The sequence below is a fragment of the Pyrgilauda ruficollis genome, unplaced genomic scaffold (genome assembly GCF_017590135.1).
Source record: "Pyrgilauda ruficollis isolate IOZ18807 unplaced genomic scaffold, ASM1759013v1 scaffold140, whole genome shotgun sequence".
Taxonomy (NCBI): domain Eukaryota; kingdom Metazoa; phylum Chordata; class Aves; order Passeriformes; family Passeridae; genus Pyrgilauda; species Pyrgilauda ruficollis.
The window spans coordinates 1,216,372-1,225,590 of NW_024512544.1; the positions used below are offsets into that span (position 1 = coordinate 1,216,372).

At 40.1% G+C, this 9,219-nt stretch overlaps 1 protein-coding gene across 2 annotated transcripts in view; it reads right to left on the reverse strand.

The window, feature by feature from the left end:
• SPAG16 (sperm associated antigen 16) overlaps positions 1–8,134 on the reverse strand; it is a 370,003-nt gene extending 361,869 nt beyond the window's left edge. Inside the window, exon 1 of one of the 2 annotated variants that reach the window (XM_041460215.1) lies at positions 8,065–8,134. The gene's annotated coding sequence lies outside the window, so the exon portion shown is untranslated. Of the gene's footprint in view, positions 1–344; positions 419–8,064 lie in introns of those variants that run through there. The other variant, XM_041460214.1, reaches the window with a different exon arrangement.
• Between the last annotated feature and the right edge of the window lie 1,085 nt (positions 8,135–9,219).

Here is a 9,219-nt window from a genome sequence, read left to right on the forward strand (position 1 = left end):
AAGTGGAGGAAACTGAATTATATAATTCAGTTAAAAGTTTAGCCTGAAAAGATACAATCCTGCAGGCAGACCTGCTGCCTGTGAAACTGTTTTGGCACTATGCAGAGATTGTCACACAGGATTGCCATTCCTCTCCCATGGCAGGCACATTCTTGAGAAATAACAAGTATTTTGGCACTTTCACAGTCTCCAAATTGTAATAAAAGAACAGTGTTTTGGCACAAGATTGTCACAACACTGCAAAGATGACAAGAACTGTTGTATTCCCTCAAATTGTCTCAAACACTGTTGTCAGAGCTTGAACTCAGCTGGTTTCAGGAGGCAGAGGGCAAATGCTGACATACCTTTCTTGATCATTGATGGGTGGGGTTTTCCACCCCTTCAGATTAAATTGATGTCACCAGCACAATGTTCTTTCATCATGTCCAACCCACCAGACGCATCTTGAATTCCAGCAGAGCATGTCAAAAAAAGAATAAGCAGAAGTGGCGTCATGAAGCACAACATTCACCAGTCAGTATTCCTAAACTGCAAATTGAAAAGGTGATAACACTACAAAAGTTGGGCTGGCTACAACTGGAGGCATCATTCTCTTAGGGAAGTTTCCAATTCCACCACAAATCACAAAGTGTAAGTTTATGTCATACAGGCTGATTAATCTAAGTTAATGCCACTCAATTCTCTCAGCGAGGTTTGCTGTTAGCCTTCACATGAAGAGTCGAACAAACAAAATGCTAAGCAATACCCTTCTCTGAGTTCTCTCTCTCTGCAGGTCTAACTTCTCCCTGAAAATTATTCAAGGGACATCTCTGTCTCGCTAAAACATGGAAATGTATGGTATCCACAACTGAAGAAGAGTGATGAAAGCTTAAAAAGGGCTCAGGAAGGTGCTTCAGGGAAGATTATGATTAGAAAACAATTAATAGTGGCAGACAAAAGGATCTCAGTCTTCTTGGTTTATTTAAGGAGTCGTTAAAGATCAATGTCAACGGGTAATGGATTTGGTAAGGAAGGCTGTGCAAGGTAATGGATTTGGTAAGGAAGGCTGTGCAAAGATAGAACCATATCAAGAGAGTAGATCTAGGTTAGACATTAGGAATAAATTCTTCCCTGAGAGGCAGTGTGGCCCTGGCACAGGGAGCCCAGAGAAGCAGTGGCTGCCCCACCTCTGGAACTGTCCAAGGCCAGGCTGGACAGGGCTTGGAACAACCTGGTCTAGTGAAAGGCATCCCTGCCCAGGGAAGGGGTGGGATTGGATGAGCTTTAAGGTCTCTTCCAACCTAAACCATTTTGAGATTCTATAATACCCAGTAATACAGAGAATTTGCTAAAAACAAGTCATAACTAAAAGCAAAGAGCAATTTTTTTTTTTTAGCAAATCCAATTGATTCTCAAGTATTCAGAAGGATTTTAAGAACCACAGAGTTCTTTTTTAAAAGTTATATTCTCCATTCAGACACCAGCTAGTTCAGGACATCCTATGGCTCCCATTTTCAGAAGCCAGATATAGTCAGTGCTATACTTGCTATGAAAAAAAAAAAAAAAAAAAAAAAGTTGAAGTGAAAAAATAACCATCATACATGGCTGTTTGCCATGTATGTATTGTAGAGGACCCATTGAGTTTATTTGATTACTTTGAAATAAAAGTCAGTTGGTCAAATATTGTTAGTTCCCAAAGATTTAAAGCTTTGTTTGGAAACAGTGTTTGGTTGGCAACTTCTAAACTCTTTATGTCACCCCACTGTGACTATATAAATGGCCTCATTGTACTGACATTTTCCTTCCAAAGGCATAACAAGCCAACTAGTTTCTGTCTACCTCGTTCAGAGCTACCTGCCATAAATACTTTGTATTTGATTATTGCTAAGCTGAATTCCAAGCACCCAATTCACCCAGGTTTATAGCCTCATAACAGTCTGGGTTATAAATGATTATCATCTCCCAAATGGCAGCTACCAGTGCTGTTACTGTATCCCATAACTTCTCGTGAGAAAGACATGGAAGCAGCATCTGCTGTAGCTTGAGCATTTCATTAGGCAGGCTGTTTGCTTTTCTCACAGAGCAAAGACTGAGGTGTGCACCTCCACCAGATATGCCTGCTAGATCAGCCAGACAAGGCAGAGGATTTAAAAGAGATCATTTATGAAAACTGGACAAACTGGAATGCTCCAGAAGCATTGCCTGTGCTCCCAATCCCTAAGGACCAGGTACTCTTCCCTTTATACCACACCTGAAAGACTGAGAGACTCTCCTTGCATTCAGAGCAAAATATCCCCTCCTGCTGAATTCAACAATCAAACTGGCTGCAATTTCAACAGGTTGAGTTAAAAAACCAGAACAACCACGTGAGCTACTTTCAGTGACTTTCCCTCCCTTACAGGAACACATCCAAAAGGTGCAGTATATGCACTTCATCACAGCAGACAAGCAGCCAACAAAGAATTATCTGCCCCACTGACTTTGACACACCCATTTCTAATTGTTCTTCAGCGCAGCTTTTGGGGAGGAAGGACGAGGCAATGTCAGCAATTCAGCTTTCTGAGGGAGCACAAATCGTGGCTCTAACAGCACTATCACGGTGACAGTCAAGAGGCCACTGTCCACACGGTCATGGTGGAGCACGGGACCACAGCTGGGAGCCAGAATGAGTTGGCAAACATCTTGTTCCAACTTCTGCTGTGCCATCTGGCTTCCAGAGAGGTGACTGACGTTAAATGTATTTTCTCTGTATTGCCATCTGGCAGCTGCTTGTACAACAACAGAGTAACATGCAGAATTTGGCTAAGACTTATCCCAAGAATCACATCAAGGATACTTGTAACACAGACTCTGAAACGGAAAAAAAAGCTTACAAGGAAAGTTTTGTCAGCTGCGGGCATTACAGGCACAGAGTATTGCAGGTGGGTAAGAGGGAGTGGGAAATTATATATCCCTATGTTTTTTGTGTGTTTATTTTACAGAGTTCCCTTAAAAGTTTCTACAGGGAAGGAAGGGACATGCAGGCAGGTTTCCAATGGACGCAAATATTGTATCCAGTGAAATGTCTGTTCTTGAGAAGCACCAGCACATTTGCCGTGCTCGGGAAGTATTGGTGCTAGGATGCCTGACAGGCGGGAAGAATGATGCACAGAACTCCATGATATCAGAAGGCTAATTAATTACTTTATTATACTATATTATACTATAACTATCTTACAGAATATCACACTAACAAGAACTATCACTAACTAACTCACTCATGACTGTCTCCCGACAGTCAGGACACAGCTTTTTGTGATTGGCCAAGGGAACAAAACAATCCTCAGCAGAATCCAATTACCAAATTCCTTCGGGTAAATAATCTTCCAACACATTCCACATGTTCACAAACACAGGAGCAGCAAATGAGATAAGAATTGTTTTGATCATTCTTTTCTCTGCTTCTCTCACAGCTTCCCTCTGTTCAGAGGGCATGTGAATACCACATGCAAGCACAGTCACTTGCCCAACTTTAGAAAAGCAGGACTTTTTTTTTCCTGCTGTAATGTTGTATGCCAAAGGTACTTCTGATAAAGGAAGGAGATTTAAGGAATTGATTAGTACAGTCTCAAAGAGACTCTTCTACTCTTCTATTTTAACAGAAATTTCATCTAAAAATGTCAGGACTGCCAAATGCAGTGTAACTACAGTGTAATAATACCTGTAATGCCAGGCCATTTTTATAAAGGTCACATTTGCAAAGCCATAGTAACCTTGCTGAGCTTTAAATGTAACAGAATAGGGTGCTTCCAAAAAACAGAGTAGGATTTCTAATAAATATGATCCCACAGCAGCTTAAATCAATCAACTTTGTACTCTACCTCCTGCTGGGCACTCCTGCTTTTTTCCTTGCTCCTGTGTTGGTGCTCACATGATTCTCAAGTAATTTAAACCTAAAAAATCAAATCCAGATGATTTTTTTCTTTTTTTTTTTTTTAATGTGAATTTGCTTGGTTTTTTTCTGTTTGGTTACCTTTTTTTTTCTTAATGAGGAAAAGTAATACTAAAATGCTAGACATTTGGCATTCAGAGTCAAGCTGAAGTGACTAAACGTATTTTGTCTCTACTCTGTAAGAAGAACATTAAATATATAAAGCTCTGCTTTATTTCCAGGTATTTCTATAGATTAGATGTAGGATACACTAAATCTCTTTTAAAAGGGTTTGAGTAGAGATCATATGAAAACAAAAATGTCTGTTTTCCAGCACATCATCAGTTCTGCTGATGGTCATTCTCCTAAACATTTCACTGAAGCACAATGAGCATTAGGTGGAATACTAGTTCCACTACTTAATCACCAAATACAAAACATTGCTTTCATTAGTAAATTTCTAAAATTCAGCCTGATTTCTGGCTTCAGTGTCACACAACTCTTTCACAGGAAAGAAAGAGACAATAATCTGCTCCAAACCCAACAACAGAAGTGAAAACAGAAGTATGAAGAGTTTTGACTGTGCTTGGAGAAAAATTTGGGAGTCAACAGTCAAGCATTTTGTCAATACTACAGCAAAGACATCAGTACAACATGAGCCCAGGGCACGGCTCTGAGGAGTGCAGGTGTCCCACTACCAACCTGGAATGGTAATGTATACAGTCCAGTCTGTACACTGCAGTGTATAATAGAAGGGTCATTCCATCCACACTGCTGCTGCTCCTGCCAAGAGCTACAGCCTCCACACCTCTGGCTGGTGCTGCCCTTGAAAATTATCAGGAGCATTGTGTTGGCTCTGCCTGTTCTAAATTTGGGAGCATTTCTGTATCACAGATAGAACAAATAGTGCTAAAAGACAAGAGAGGTGCCATATAGTAACTCTTTATTTTACAAGTAGGTAGAGTGAGTAGAGTTCTCTCTAAACTCCAGTTTTGTGAACACAAGTATTTATACAGCTTAAAGGGACTAATGATTATTGGTTCCTGATAATTAGAGGCTTTTCACTTAATATGTTCTTCTCCCCTTTGAAATTAAGTTTAGTTAATGTGCTCTTCAAGGCAACTGTGACCACAATGCAGCTAATACACTCCTACTAAAAGCTAAGGAAAAAAAAAATAGCTCCATGTGGCTGTAGTAAAAGGAAAAGCCACTATCCTTAGCACAAAAGACCAGAGAAAACAAAGTGCTGTATTTTTTGCTAGTCTGTACTTAGCAAGAGAGGCAAGAATTGAGACACCACCACGTCAGAAGACATGAGCTAAAGGACAAAGCAACACAAAAGTTTGCAAAAACTGTTCTTTTTTCTTGTTTTACCATGTTTCCAAGGGCTTCACTGCTTGTTACCCAGGTGATGCATCTACCCATTGGAAGTCTTAAGTCTCATGCTAATAATTAGCACATGCCAGAATCATTTTAGGTGGTTTCCTGCTTTTTTTTTGTTTGTTTGTTTTTGGAGGTCACATATGTACATGCTCACATTAAAAACCAGACATGACAAAGTTTTCTCTGTCAAAATCAGATTAAAAATTGACATAAAGGAATACATCTACCAAAACCATAAATTATTTAAAATGACTGGGTGCTTCAACAACATTTTCTCCCTGCACCCAATCCTGTCCTTTCTCTTTAGTAAGATAGAGTGCAGTCTCCTTCACTTTCTTCCTTCTTGTTGCCCCAAAAACACTTGCCTGCCCTTTGATGCTTTCCTTGCTTGGTCTCACTCCTCCCTTTTTTTTTTTTTTTTTTTTTTTTTTTTTTGGCTCTAGCTTTCCCTATTGTGACCAACCATTTATATTTCTGGTTTTAGCAACTTTCACAATCTTCTGCTATTTCTTCAACCTGTTTTCAGAGATAGACCTAGAATAAACGGTTTATTCTTGATCTAAAATACCCAGGAAATTATACCCAAAAAATGGTCCAAGAGGCCACAGAATATGATCCAAAATGGGCATAGAGTATCAGGGGATTTTTAGCCATAAGTAACATTTACTAGCAGAGCCTTTCCTCACCTGCTTAAAGCTTATTATCTTGATGGAGACCAAGCATGGAATTTTAAGTTCCTCAAGAATTTTTTGGGGTTTTATTGCAGTGTCATTTTTTTCACGTATAGAATACTAAAATATAAGTAATTTCCAAGTGTCCACCTCTAACCTGTCTCAGCTGAACTGAGGGTGGCAGTGTATACTGGTTTCTCTAGATTAATGCACAGTGAGGACTGCACTGGCTTTATGTCCATCTCTTTGCTTTGTTATTATTAACACAAATGTAGAACTCTGGGCAACAATTCTATAAAAATGCACCATTTTGAATAGTTTTTTTAGAAAAACCAAAACTCTTCTGTGTCCAAATACTGATTGTCATTTGTGATGTGAATGAAGCATTTCATGGCTTTAATTTTCACATGCCTCTGATGAAAGCAATAGTACAATATTGGCACCCTATACCTAAATGTCAAAGCATTGCTTTGTAGGGCTTTTAATATTTTGTTTAAATATTGAAGTGCAAAAAAATTGAAACTGGAAATGCTATGCTATGTTTAAGTTCTTTCCTTTTACCTTCATACTACTTATAGCACAGCCATAACTTTTGCTGTCAAGCCATTTGCTCATTTTTGTATAGAACAGAGTGAGCAAATGTCAGTAATTCAGCTTCTCAAACTAGACCTAAATCTTTGGCACCCTATATTGCATTTGAAGATGCCCAACGGGGTTTGAAATGGACTAGCTCACACCCTGGAAGCTTACCTTAATATAAATTAGTCTCATAAATATACTTCAGATATGTTCCCAGTAACTTAGAGCCAAACACTTAACATAAGATTAGAATCTAAAGGGACCCTACAGGGACCCAGGAACCTGAACCCAAGAGGCTTTCACTGACTCCAAATCCTTACAATTGGCTGTGCCAACTTGTACCCTTTCTGGAAATGGCAATTGCAGTGCCTGTGTCCAAGAGAGACTTGCTGCATCTGGGCCCCCAGTGGTGTCCAGTCCACCTCCTGGATCCAAGCCCCCAGCCAGGATGTCCTTTCAGATAAACTCTTTCCAGTGCTGCTTTGACCAGAGGAGGCATCTCCTTGCTCTGTGTTGATTTCTATCCTCCCCTCCCGAGGCTGTGAGCTGTCCAAAACGCATTTGCAAGGCAGTCTGATGGCTGCTGATTCCTCTCCACTGGCCAGGCACAGAGAGAAATGTAGCCTTACTTTTAATAGCAGCTTACTCCACTGGAAGTTAAGATGATATAGCTATCTAATGAATAGAAAATTTATATGTTTAAATTAACCCAACTTTAAAACAAACACCTCCCTGTAAAGGCATTTCTGACCCTTCAAAATATACAGCTGAGTTCAGAAGAGAAAATTCAGAATTTCCTCACATAAATTCACCTTTAAACTTTTGAACACATATTCAAACTTTACTGGGACACAATGTGAGTATCTTCACAGGCCAGCATGACCATCTTTTGCTTCACACAAGAACCTCAGCTCACCTTGCTGGGCTTTGTAGGGTTGATGACTCTAGAAATGGTTGTGTTCAGAAGTGACTGTTCAGTGCCAGCTAGGTAAGGTGTGGTTCCCTAGGTATTATCCTTTTCCAATTCAAACCCCACATCAAAGCATGGCTCCTTATAGTCCATTCTTTTGGCAGTGAGAAATCTAAAACAAAGCATGCAAAGAAAAGCAAAGTATGTGGACTAACCCATCCATATCCCTTTTGACATTTCCATCAGAGATGTGCTATTTTCACTTCACATTTTTGTCAAGTTTTTTTTAAAGCACAGCCAACATTAAACCTTTACAAGCTAGGGACTACAAATCAGTTATGTCTGAACATATGACAAGTGGCTACAGTTGGCAAGTGGCAATTCCCACCCTTGCAGAATGCAAGATCTCTTACTTGGAAAAAAAAAAAAAATCCAAAGAGCAGCAAGAGGAGAAAACCTAATAACAAAAAAAACCCAAGCCAACCTCATGGACAAAAGCATCTTCACACATAAAGCTGGGGTTCCGAGTGAGCCAGAATTCTTGAAGGAGTACCTATGTGTCCAGACCCCAACTCCTTCTCCCTCTCTCCTGCTCGGGACGGAGCATGGCTGTATGGCACAATGCAAAGTACCTGTGTGTCTTCAGCTGTCCTGGCAGGCGTCACACGATGTCAGACCCCGGTGGACCATCAGCTGGAGCGCTTCTGAGCCTGGTCAGCCTTTCTTTTGCACTTCAGTTGGCAAGGCAGAGCATCTTGCCAAGTCTTCACCCTCCTTAGCCCATGCCGGGTGATTTCACAGTGAGCCAGCAATTACTCAGACTGGCATGTTGTCAGGTCATGTGTCAGATACATTTATCTCATTTACAAGCAGAAGATTCTCCAATGAATAATTTAGAAAGAAATAATCACCTTCATGGTCCATTTTCCCACCCCCAGGCTCTGTCTCTAACAAGCACCCACTGAACCTGGCGAGACACGTTGACTACAGAAGGAGCAATTTAAAAATCATTGTGTGCACACGCAGACATCCCCCCATGATTTTACTTACTGCTGAAGGCAAACAGCAATCTGTTGGCCCAACCCTCAGTGAAATCACATGAGGTTTTCCTATCAACTTAAAATGGAGCTGGACTGAATCTAATAATCTGAACCCATATAGTTCATCGTTCACAGCCTCTCACCATCACATGTAAAATGATCTGCCTTTTGGAAGCTACTTGTTATTTTCTACTCACTAGCCTCAGGGAACACGGGTTTCTACAAAGCATATAAAAATAGCAATAGCTACACTAAGACACTGTCCAGCAAATCTAAGGCTAAAGGAGGTAAAGTTACATCAGCAATGTTTCCTTGAGCCTTCCTTTTTTAAGTTATATTTGCCATGCTTCATAAATCCATGGTTAAGTCTGTTTTCTCCTCATTGGTGCATGAATCTCAATTGTAAAACTATTAAGATGGTGCAGAGAATCTATTTCTTCATCTGTATACTATCCCATGGGTTACCTTACTTTGTGCAAACAAAACAGCAGAAATTTTTGTAATTAGATTACGTGGGATAATTTGTGCTAAATAGCAACTCTGATGAATGTGTTAAAACATAACCCATTTCCCCAGCCTGTTTTTTCATGCTGAGAATGGCTGGTGAGATCTGTGACATCCTGCCCAAATCCCAATATCTGAAGGAAGATGTGGAGGAGCAAACAACAGTCCATTTTTTTTCCTAACTATATCAGCTAGTCCAATTCAAAAATATTATGATTCCTCCCAAACTGTGCTTGAAGAACA